The sequence below is a fragment of the Mesoplodon densirostris genome, chromosome 4 (genome assembly GCF_025265405.1).
Source record: "Mesoplodon densirostris isolate mMesDen1 chromosome 4, mMesDen1 primary haplotype, whole genome shotgun sequence".
Classification (NCBI taxonomy): domain Eukaryota; kingdom Metazoa; phylum Chordata; class Mammalia; order Artiodactyla; family Ziphiidae; genus Mesoplodon; species Mesoplodon densirostris.
Genome location: NC_082664.1, coordinates 164350846 through 164363001, shown reverse-complemented (window position 1 = coordinate 164363001; position 12156 = coordinate 164350846). Strand labels below are relative to the sequence as shown.

At 41.1% G+C, this 12156-nt stretch overlaps 1 protein-coding gene across 1 annotated transcript in view; it reads left to right on the top strand.

The window, feature by feature from the left end:
• The first annotated feature begins 733 nt into the window (after positions 1 to 733).
• USP6NL (USP6 N-terminal like) overlaps positions 734 to 12156 on the top strand; it is a 156044-nt gene continuing 144621 nt past the window's right edge. Inside the window, exon 1 of the mRNA XM_060097602.1 lies at positions 734 to 822. The gene's annotated coding sequence lies outside the window, so the exon portion shown is untranslated. The remainder of the gene's footprint in view (positions 823 to 12156) is intronic.

Here is a 12156-nt window from a genome sequence, read left to right as displayed (position 1 = left end):
CTATTTAAAGTGGTGCTGATTTGAACACTTAGATTAAGTTCCTGGAAAAAGACAGAAATGTGACTTTTGTCAGAAGCAGTGCCATTTTATTGAATGAATGATAATTTTGCACTTTCTAAGTACCATGCACTTGCTTCCAGGTAACAACCCTATGAGGCAGGTACTATTGTTATGCCACTTTACAGACGAAGAAGCTGAGGCATAGGGAAAATTAAAGTGTCCAAGGTCCTGACAGCTGGTCAGTAGTTGATCCAGGAATGAAACACGTCCATCCCTCGACCTGACAGTTGACACCAGCTGAAGCCGGTCGTTTTCGTGCAATGCCTCGAAGCCCTGCTCCAGGTCCTGGCTCTTCAGTGCCGCCCGGGCCCTCCCTCCCTCGGGGTTCCAGGCGCCGCTTCTGGCCGCGCATCCGGGGGAACAGCGCCCGAACCCGGCAGCCCTGGCAGCGCGCCCCCGCGGCCGGCGGGAACGCGGGAGCGGCGCGCACGTGCCGCCGGGAAGAGGCCGCCCGGGCCGCCCCAAGATGGCGGCGGCCGCGGCCGCAGCGGCGTCGGATGGCAGCGGCCCGTGAGGCGGGCGGGGCCGGTGGCGTGGAGGCGGGGTCCCGGGCGAGCCGCCCTGGGAGGCGGGGGCCGTTTCCATAGCGGCGGCAGGAGGTGTCGCGCCGGGGAACTTCCTGGTTCCAGGGCTCGGCTTCGCCGGGATCCTCTTGGAAGGGAAACAATGGGGCGGAGGGCACTGCGGTAGCCGCCGCCGCGCCGGGACCTCCTGGGCCCCCGGGACTCCCCACGCTGCCTCCGCCGACAGGACCGTCCGGAGGTAAGTTCATTTTCTCCTCTCCCCCCGCCAGGGGCCGGCGGCGGTGGGGCTCGGCGCGTTTCCTCCAGGCAGGGACTCGGAGTTGGCCCCGGGGAGCCGGACGCCGCCATTCCCGGCCCCGGGGGAGGTGGACGGAGCAGCGCTCCCCGTCCCCGCCCTCCAGGGGCCCGGGCCGGCTCCGGAAACGAGCGCGGCCGCCCTGGCCCCCACCCCCTGGAACCTGGACGGCAGGGTGCTGCGGGTATGATTGGCAGGTTGGCGGGCGCCGGGTAGGGGGGCGCAGGGGGGCGTGCGGGGAGGGTCTGGCGGGGCCGGCGCGGGAGGGGACCTGCCGACTGGTGAAGGGGGGCTCTGGAAGGGGCGGGGGTCGGCCAGGTCCGGGGGGAGGGGAGACCCGCAGCCTCTCCCTCCCCCCGAGCAAGTTTCGGTCCCCGGGAGACGTGTCTCCCTTGCAAGTTTCAGTTGCGTCCTCCAGAGTCCAAGTGGGCAGGACTGAGGCAAACTTCGTTCTTTTAAATTATTGCCTTCCTGCCGCGGGACTTCGTTTCGACTAGGCAAGGGGAGGATGGGGTGAATGAGGGCTTTGGAGAGGCTGGAAATCTCTGCGCCTTTGCAGAGTTTGCAAAATAGTTTGGAGCTCACAGCCGGGTGTTGGTGCGGCAGTTGTGATGCGGCAGCATGGTTACTGGCAGGTATTTTAATGCCAAGAAATGTGAAGAGTCTATGAATCCACGGGTGGACATTTCTAGAAATTGAAGATTCAAGTCTGCCCCCCCCTTCATTTTAATCCACGGATGCTTTTTAGTCAGTAGATTTCAACCTGAGTTAAATGAGTCCCTTACGGGACTGGGAAGGAGTTTTGAATTGGGGCAATACCCAGTCATTGGAAATAATGTGACACATAGAAAAAAAGTGGGGACACGGTCTTAAATATTTTGTTTGCTGGAAGAAAGTGATTTCAAGCCTGTATTAATCCATTTATAAATAGAAGTAAGTCTTTGGGATAGATATTTAATATTTCGCAGCACAGAGAAGTTGGACAAAACTTTAGTTATAACCCTGGCCAACTCCCTCACATGTTGAATCTATGAGAAGTTCTGTTACAGGGAAGTCAGGGTACTTTTTTCTTTTGTGAAGTCATCTTAACAAGAATCAAATTAGGCAGCATCAAATGGACAGTTGGTTTATTTGCTTTTATTTCTCACTCTGTCAGACCCGAAAATTAAGAAAAACGTTTCTGAGCTTGCTGGGTTTTTTTATAGTACAGTCTGTAAACATAGTCTAGTTTATTACTTAAAGTGGATGTTGTTGACCTATGTTATATTCCACATAGGTAACTGAAATATGTCAAAATATGAGAAAAAAGCTACCCTAATAAAGGTATAAATTATTTTTAAAAAGAAAACCAGAGCCTTAATTCCAAGTACAGGTATTCTGAGTTAACAGAAATTCCTTTGCTGATTACCTATTTAAAGAATCACTGAGGTGTCCCAAGGGCATTCAAAGAAGCATCATTTCCCAAACATTAAGAACTTGGGCCCTGAGTCTTGCTGTTGGTGCCTACTTACTGTTTTTAGCTAGTCTGTCTGACTCTCTGGCATCCTTGTTTCTGGTGAGAATAGCTCATTACCAGTTATAACATTGTTTGACATGAAATAGCTCCTCTGGAGGACAGCTGCCATTGGTTAAACAAGCCAGTAAGTAGAAGTGTCGGCTTTGGCACCATCTGTTAATTGGCTGGTCATCCTTGGGAACCAAGACAGCTTCCTGGCAGATCCAAGCTGGACTTCCAGTGCCAGGCAGAGGTTGTGCGTCAGGCTTTGCCTTCATGTTCGCATCTCTCTCAGGTTACTGTTACATTTTGTAGCTAGTGAAGATGGGTGAAAAAGAGGCCAGTAAATTTAAGCTCGTGGCAAGCTGAAATGAAACAAAATTACTTTGATTTGTAAATGCTAGTAATGTTAAGGCAGTTTGAAGCTGGCAAAAAAAACGTAGCCACAATACCAAAACTTTAAGAATTGCTGCTTCATTTAGAAAGTGGCAAGTGATTACATTTTCTGGTTTATGTTTGCAATTTCACTTCAACCATCCTTGTTTCGTTTTAGCACAATGGTATTGCTACACCAACAATACTCAGACCACTTATTACCAGAAAGGTATAGTTTGTCCCTTCAGTGTGATCTTTGAAAGGCATATTGCATTGTTAGATATGATTTCCTTATATTTAGTGTCTCATTTTTTTTTCCTTTAGAAAGTGTCTCAATTTTACAGTGGAAGTCAATACAAAAATAATATTCATTTGAAAGAAATCTGACTTCTAGCACACTTCCTTATAATACATGGGCATTAGAGCACGGGAATTAGAGTCACAGACTTGGAGTCTCAGCTGGTCTCTGCCATTTCCAGGTTATGGTATTTCATGCAGATAACTTAATTTTTTAAAGCTTGTTTCTTTGTAAAATTCGGGGGGGGGATCATAAATTCACACTTGTTTGTTTATTCAACAAATAATTCTTGAGTGCCTTATTGTACCCATGACCTTGTGTTAGGTACCTTGTTTTCAACAACAGGAGGGATCAGTCCTTTGAAGTAAAGTACAGGGAGCTGTAAAACCTGCCACCAGGGAACCTAATTTGATTGGGAGTGGCAGGGCAAGCTGACCTGAGGAAGTGGCTGGTAAGACCTGAAGGATGAGGAGAAGATGGCAGGTGGAAAGGGCAAGTGGGAGGGTGGGACACTTTGAGTACACGGTCCCTGAAGAGAAGGCTTGTGTGTTAGTTCCCTCTGTGGCACATACGCCACCACTGTTAGTTGTGGAGAGAAGGTAGGCTTTTGGCCCCGTGCTCGCATCATCTGAACCAGGTGAGAACAAAGGTGGCTCAGCCTTTGTAGAAAGGGAGTTAGTCTAGATGACTCTCACCTCGTTAGACTGGAGATGAGTCTGCACACTTTGTGTCTACTTTTATAACTCTGGCACCGATTACTTGATAGTTCTTATATCTGTTAAGTGGTAAATAAAAGGTTCTTTGATTTTCTTTAGCGAGATGCTGTATAATATCAGTATAGTGTTTTGATTTAATTTTGATAGTATTTTCCCTTGGAAGAGCTTAGAACCCTCCTTATTTAAAATATCTCCTCCTCACAAAATACAAGTAGCAATCCAGTGTAAAATTTAAAAAAAAATTAGTAAGTGGCAGGTAGTTTCATTTGCTTATAGGAAGCTCAAGAGTGACTCTGGAGTTTCATATCTTGTTTGGTTAAGTATCTTTGGCTCTAAAGAGATTATTTATTCTCTGATAGAGGTATATGTTGCACCTGTGTCTTGCTGACATTGATACTAGTGTAGAAAAAGTTTTAATTTTATCCTGGGATTTCCCTTCACTGAATTAACAAGTGAATTAAAAAATATTAGAGCAATGTTTTTCATGAAATAAGTGAAAGAATATCATTTTAAGCTTCTTAATACATTAATTTTGGTTAGTACTATTATATAGATCAGTAATGGCAAATTAATAGTTTATTGCGGAATTAATGCAGCATTTATAAGCCAGTTGGTTCTCTGGATTTTTTGTTCCTGTTTCTTTTTGTTTGGCTTTTGGATGTTTTAATGCTTGTTAGCATATCTGCAGTTACATAAGAAAAGATAAGGTGAAATAAGACTTTGAAAAGTCAGTGACAATGGAAAAAAATGGAATAGATGTGGAGGTTAACGTTTACAAAGTTTAGGTATGTGAGTGGGGGCTAGATATTTCTGTGTATTTTGCTGATGGCTCTTATAAAAATGAATTGGCAGATAACTTGATATTAATGGTTAAAAATTAAACATCTTACCTGTTCCATGTTCCTTTTTTCTCTTTCTAGATTTGTTTTGGATTGATTTTAAAAAATAATTATTCCATTTCCTCCTTTTTTATTAGCTTGGGATTATATATTCTTTTACTCTTCCTTTAGTATTTGCCTAAGAAACTAATCTTTTCTCTCCTTATCAAAGTGTAGCATTAATTGAGACTTTCACCCTTTTTCCAGATAATGTTAAGACCTTTAAAAACATGTAAGTCAATTTCTTTCTTATTTTTTAAACCTATTTCATTGTTATCATGTTTTTAAATGCATATATGCATTATACCCCAAAGACCTATTTCTGTTGTTTTGTACCATTATTATTCAGTTAGACTTACTGCCTTTCTTTTCCTTTATTCCTTCTTGTGATACTGACCTTCCTTCTGAAACAATTTTCCGTCTGCCTGCAGAATACCCTTTAGTATTTTCTTTAGAGTGGATTTAGTGTTGAAAAAATTTCGGTCTCTTAGTTTGCCTGAGAATGTTTTTAATTTCACCTACATTCTTGAAAGATACATTTTGCTAGGTATAGAATTCTAGATTGGAGATACATACATACATATATTTATATATTAGTTCTTTGAAGAAGAGATTATTCTATAATCTTTGTTTCTATTGAGAAGCAACTGCATTTTCTCACTTTGTTGGTAATTTGTTTCTCTCTCAGGCTATTTTTAAGATTTTCTTTTTGTCTTTCAGATTTTATTTCAGATGATGTCCTCCCCCCGCCCCCCTTTCCTTTTCTTGCTTGGGCGTATACCTGTTAATGCTGTAACCTGATGTCTTTCATCAGTCTTGGGTAGTTTTCAGCTGTCATCTCTTAAAATATTGCTTCTCCCCATTTCTCATGCTTCATCTTTCTGGGACTTCGGTTCCAGTGTTAGGTCTCACTGACTCCTTTGTGTATTCCACCTGTCTTCTACGTTTTCTATTTTTTTTCTTTTTTTCTGGACATTTTCTTCTGGCCTATCTTCGGTTTACTAAGTTAGTCTTCATCTCTGTCTAATTTGGTCTTAAATGTGTTCATTCTCTGGGTTCTTAATTTTGGTTATTGTATTTTTCATTCTAGAATTTCAGTTTGCTTCTTTTTAAAATCTGCTATGCCACTTTTATAGTTACTAATTCCCTATCAAAATGTTAAAGCTTGCATATATCTCTGTGGACAGAGTAAGCATGTAACTCTGTCCCAGAGTCCTGCAGGTTTTTTCTGTCGTCTGGTATTTCTCAAGGAGTCTCATCTCCTTGTATGCCTGCTCATCTTTGATTGTGTACTGTTCATTGTATTTGAAAAATTATTTCTAGAAGTAATTATAGATTTAGATAAGGATTTTTCTGTTGCTTTTGCCAGGCACTTAGGATCACCTTGATCCAAATTGAGATTGTTTTTTGGCGTCTGTGCAAAGACTGGTTTAGTTTACTTTTGTGTTATTCTTTCTTCTGGAATTCAGCTTTTCGAAGTCTTATTCCAAAGCAGGGGATGGCTCCCTTGGTGGTTCTTGTGCTCTGACATGTTGTCTTCCTAGCTTACAAGGCTGCCTAAGTGCATTTTAGCCTCTCGGGCACCTCCCTTGATTGGGCAAACATTTCCAGGAGGAAAGAAGCCCCAGGGTACCATGGTCCCCATTTTGGATTCCTCTTCTTAGACTGTGGCTGGTAATTCCTCATTATCTTGTTAGCTCTTTGATTGCCCCACCTCTCCCCACCTTAAAAAAAATTAAGGTGTAATATACATATAATAATATGCACTAATCTTAAATGTATACCCTGAAGAATTTTTATAAATGTAATTAAGTATATAATCACACCCAGTTTAACGTATAGAATATTTTTGCCACTGAAGTAGGCTTGGTCACACTCCTTCCCAATCCATAACACCTTCCTCCCTTGCCTCAAGTAACAATTACTCAGTTTTCTCTCACCATAGAAGTTTTCTAGTTTTTCATCAAAATGGTATCATACAATATGTACTCTCTGGTCTGGCTTGTTTCATTCAACATTGTGTCATTATCAATGAGATTCAGCTATGTTGTTGCAAGTAGCATTAGTGTTTCTTTTTTATTGCTCTGCACTTTTTCTAGTTTACTGTCGCCTCAAAAAAAATTGCTTCAAAACTCAATGACTTAAACAATGACAACATTTATGTGTGTCACAAAACTGCAGTTTGGGCAACGCTTGTCTCTGCTTCATTTAGTTTCAAGTAGGGCGGCTCGAAGGCTGGGCCTAACGTTGTTTGAACATTTGCTCCCACAGCTGGTGGTTGATGATAGAGCATCTTAGGTGGCCTGAGTTCGTCACTGGGTGGTGGCCGGTTCCCAGGGCGGTCATCCTGCACACGCAGCCCGGGGAGGGGGGGATGTGGAGAACCAGTTGGGCGCTAGGTCACCTGTTAGGAACCGACCCAGGTTTAGAGAGAGCAGAAACCTGTTGATGAGAGAGATGCAAGATTCAGGAAGAACATGTGAGTCGAGAAATATTGCAGTGACTGTTATTGGAAAATACTGTCTGTCGTAGTAGTAACCTAACATATGAATGTATCACAATTTATTTCTCCATTCTACTTTTAATAGGCATTTGCATTATTTCCAGTTTTGGGCTGTTATAATAAAGCTGCTATGAACATTCTTTTTTTTTTTTTTTTTTTGCGGTATGCGGGCCTCTCACTGTTGTGGCCTCCCCCGTTGCGGAGCACAGGCTCCGGACGCGCAGGCTCCGGACGCGCAGGCTCAGCGGCCATGGCTCACGGGCCCAGCCGCTCCGCGGCATATGGGATCCTCCCAGACCGGGGCACGAACCCGTATCCCCTGCATCGGCAGGCGGACTCTCAACCACTTGCGCCACCAGGGAGGCCCCGAACATTCTTATACATGTATTTTGTTGGACATATGGACTCCTTTCTTTTGGAAGTATCCCTAGAAATGGAATTGTTGAGTAATAGGTAGATAAATATTTAGTTCTTTGAGTTACTACCAGTTTTTCAAAGTGGTTGTACCAATTTTTACCCTCTGATATTTTTAATAATTAAAAAATATACTTTATATATACATTTATATATATATTTTTTGGTCTAGGTTTTTGTCTTTAAGAAGATTGGTGTGTAATATGTGGCTTAGCTTTGTCAGAAATGCAGGTCCCTTATTTTGTCTTTTATGTAACTTTCATGTGTTTGTGTTTTACTTTCCCAGCTAATGATTAGTTATTAGAAAATAGAGGCTAAGTAGAATAAGTAATAGACTTATGTGAAGTAATAGACTCATTTTGAAAGCAGCATTTTAGAATTATGTATTCCAATTAGTTACCATTAGTAGACTACATTAGTTGCTGAAGAGAAATTTCTTTTTAGAAATTGCTTTTTAGAGATATGAAACCCTATTCAACATCAATTTATATCACATGTTATGATCAGTTTGAATTCTAAGCTCCTTCACCAGACTTGCTTGGGAAATATTTTTCTTTTCTTTTTTTTTTTTTTAAAGAAATATGCCCTTCCAGGCATTTCACTATTTTTTTAAAAATAAATTTATTTATTTTTTATTTTATTTTATTTATTTTTGGCTGTGTTGGGTCTTTGTTGCTGCATGCGGGGGCTACTCTTCGTTGTGGTGTGCAACCTACTCATTGCGGTGGTGTGTCTTGTTGCAGGGTACAGGCTCTAGGCGCGCTGGCTTCAGCAGTTGTGGATCGCGGGCTCCAGAGCACAGGCTCAGTAGTTGTGGTGCACAGACTTAGTTGCTCCGCGGCATGTGGGATCTTCCCGGACCAGGGCTCGAACCTGTGTCCCCCGCAATGGCAGGCAGATTCTTAATCACTGCGCCACCAGGGAAGCCCAATATTTTTCTTTTACAAAAACTTTTTCCTACAAAGTTGATGATCTGCCATCACTGAGGATTGCCAAAATAATATCATATGGATTCTCCCTTTGAATTTAGGATTACCTTTAATTACTTCACTGTTAGTAGTCATTTTGACTTTCTTCCAAGTGTCCTTTGAATCTGCCATCCCCCCCCTTTTAAAACATGACCAACATTTTAGACCATTTTTTTCCAGCTCATACTTGGTTTATTGCAATAATTTATTAATTGAGTCTAGTTATTATGCTGAGGAAGTTAGAATCTTTCTTAGTTATCCATTGATCTAAAATTACTTTTTAGGTCACAAACCCTACAGTGCTAGAAAGAGAACTTAAAAATTATGTTTCAACTCCTTTATTTTATAATAAGACCAAAAATGGATCCATGATTATGCATGTGTCAAATATATGAGATATTTAGTTTATGAAAGCATTTTTTTTTGTCATGCATAATCCATTGACAATCTTGAGTGGTAGCCAGGTTGAAAAAGCTAACTTCTCATTTTATGGATAAAGAAACCAAGGCTTAGAGAAGTGAAGTGACTTGATCTACATTCCTAGAGCTGGTTAATGGCAGAGCTGGACCACTTTCATCTTGGACTTACTGTATGTTGAGTGATTTTCTTACATTCTGCCATCAGCTTGCTGAATTCCAATTTTATTGACATCCTACATGAATTTTCTTTTTTTCACCTGTATACATTCACATTTTTTTGCCCATACATTTACTGATTTTAACTCAGTATAAGGCCTTTGCATGAGCTGAAGCCCTTGACTCCCATCTTCTTTAGGACTTTTGTCCTATGTTCTGTTAAAGGCAGGGTGGCTGGGATCAGGTTTGTCTCGATTGCTGTATCTCAAGCCCTTTGAGAAGTTTTTCCATGTTGTAGAGCTGAATTAGTATTTATTGAATGGATGGATGGATATATTCTTGTGTTTAGAATCCAACTAGATGTAAATTCCTTAAAGTTGGGCCTGGAATCCTGTCTGCTTTCCTTTGTAGTCCTCATAGTGTCTGCAGCAGTGCTTATATTATACTTAGCTGTATGTAATTTTTAACTGACTTTTTAAATGAAGCCAGGCCCCTGAAAATCAGAGATACTGTACCCTTCATTTTAGCTTTTATCTGTAGACCTCAGGCATTATGCTTAGTTCTGGTAGGATGTATCAAGTACATTAGGCAAATGTGACATGTAAGCAAATTATAAGCTGCTTTTGAAAGGCCCTGCGTCTCTGTAACTGAGATAGGAAAGGAAGCCTTGGGAAGGACATTTGTTTTCTTGAATACCTAGAAGTTGACGCGTTGACCAGTGTAAAGCTACTAGAATTCGATAAGTCCTTCTGGAAACCTAACTTAAATTCTACCTGTAGAAGGGGAAATCAGACCTGGTTCTTATCTGATGCTTCATTAACATACACGTGTAAACAAGCCTAGGAAACCGAAGGATTTCTCATTTTGCCCATCTCCTTCTCTGATCTTATTAGCAGGAAGTACTTTGTTGATTGAGTGAATAAGGTAAATAAACCTTCTACTCTAGCTGTGATAGAAGATTTGCTTTACTTCTCTTGAGCAGGGAAAATACTGAAAGCCATGGGAATTCAGCATTGTGTTTCAGGGGGTGTAAACTGCAGAAAGAGCATTCTTTATAGAAAGCTCAAGAATTGTGAAAGTACAGTGGTGAGACCATCCATGTCAATGAATAATGACTTTAAATATTAATTAAAGTTTTCTTTATCTGGCATAAGAAGACATTACCTGGAATCTGCCCTGACATATTTATTTGAACTAATGAACTGTGCATCTGAATTAAGAAGGGAAGGTACTAGAATTGCTAGGATGTGAGTTCCACGAGGATGGGGTATTTGTTTTGTTCGTGGCTGTGTATCCAGAGCCTAGAACACTGTCTGGCTCATAATAGCTGCTCAGTAAATATTTATTGAATGAATAGTAAATTTTTATATTATCTGTTCATTTTAAATTTAAAAATTGAACATTAATCACTTTAAGTATTGGTTTATAAGCCTTTGGGGAAATACATTTAAGTTGGTTGAGGCATCATTTCTGATACTTCTTGCTGATTGTGAGAAAGTGGCACAAAGAACATTGGAGAGCATTCATTCACTCACTGTCATTAAATTTCTCTGCGATGTTTTTTAAATGGATGCATGAGACTCTATTACATGTAAATTAACAATTCATTTAGTCAGTCCCTTATTGTTGCACATTTAAGTTGTTTATACTTTTTTTTTCCTGTTACAAATAATCCTTCAATTAAGACAATTTTCTTAAAGCTTTTTCTTGGGATGGTAGTTCAATGCATGGCAATTCTGCAAAACAGGATCTAGGAATTTCTACTAGAAAATGGACTTGTATTATACAGCTGTGAAGGTGAGATCAGAATCTTCAGTGATCAGATAGCTGAGAGCAGATGCACAAATGACACAGCTCTTTGGGAAGGCCAGAGAGCTGTTTGGATAATGTATAATCATCAGTCTTTTCACGTAAATTCCCTCTTGCATTTTATAGTGGACCTGGCTATCACTTGTATTTGTCTCTTTCTCTTAAAGAATAAGTGAGTCAGGGCTTCCCTGGTGGTGCAGTGTTAATAATCCGCCTGCCAAGGCAGGGAACACGGGTTCGAGCCCTGGTCCGGGAAGATCCCACATGCCGCGGAGCAACTAAGCCTGTGTGCCATAACTAATGAGGCTGCGCTCTAGAGCCTGCGAGCCACAACTACTGAAGCCCGCGTGCCACAACTACTGAAGCCCATGCACCTACAGCCTGTGCTCCGCAACAAGAGAAGCCACTGCAATGAGAAGACCGCGCACCACAGCGAAGAGCAGCGCCCACTTGCCACAACTAGAGAAAGCCCGTGCGCAGAAATGAAGACCCAACGCAGCCAAAAATAAATAAAATAAAAAATTAATTAATTAAAAAAATAAAAGAATGTGAGTCACTATAACTCTTTCTGCCTCTTAATTACGGCTTAAGATTATAAATGCATTTAACTCTTTTATACATGTGATTACTTACATATGTGGTCATTTTTATTTATAATCATTTCATTTCTGAACTTTGTTGGAAAAGTTTTGCTTTTTCATATTAAAATATATATTCATACAAAGGACTATATGTAATGTTATGTAAGGTCTAATAGAATGATATTTGTACTGTCCCCTCCCTCAGGTTAAGTGGTAGAATGCTAGCACTGCCCTCTTGGCTCACAACTCCCTACAACTCCTCCTCTATCTTACTCCTGTCTCCAGAAACTCTGGGATCCAGCATTCTCTTGCTTTTCTTTATGGTCGTATTACATATGTACAGTTCCTAAAAAACATATTGTTAATTTTGCATATTCTTAAACTTTATATAAATAGTATCACTTTGTGTGTGTATACACATATGTATCAGTATTTGTAGTTTTTTATATATATATATATACACACATGTTCACAAATTTAGTAAAATTTTTTAGTAAAACGAATGCCCACAAATTTAATTTGCGTTTAAAGTTAATACCTTTGGGCTTCCCTGGTGGCGCAGTGGTCAAGAATCCGCCTGCCAGTGTGGAGGACATGGGTTCAATCCCTTGTCCGGGAGGATCCCACATGTTGCAGAGCAACTGAGCCCGTGCGCCACAACTACT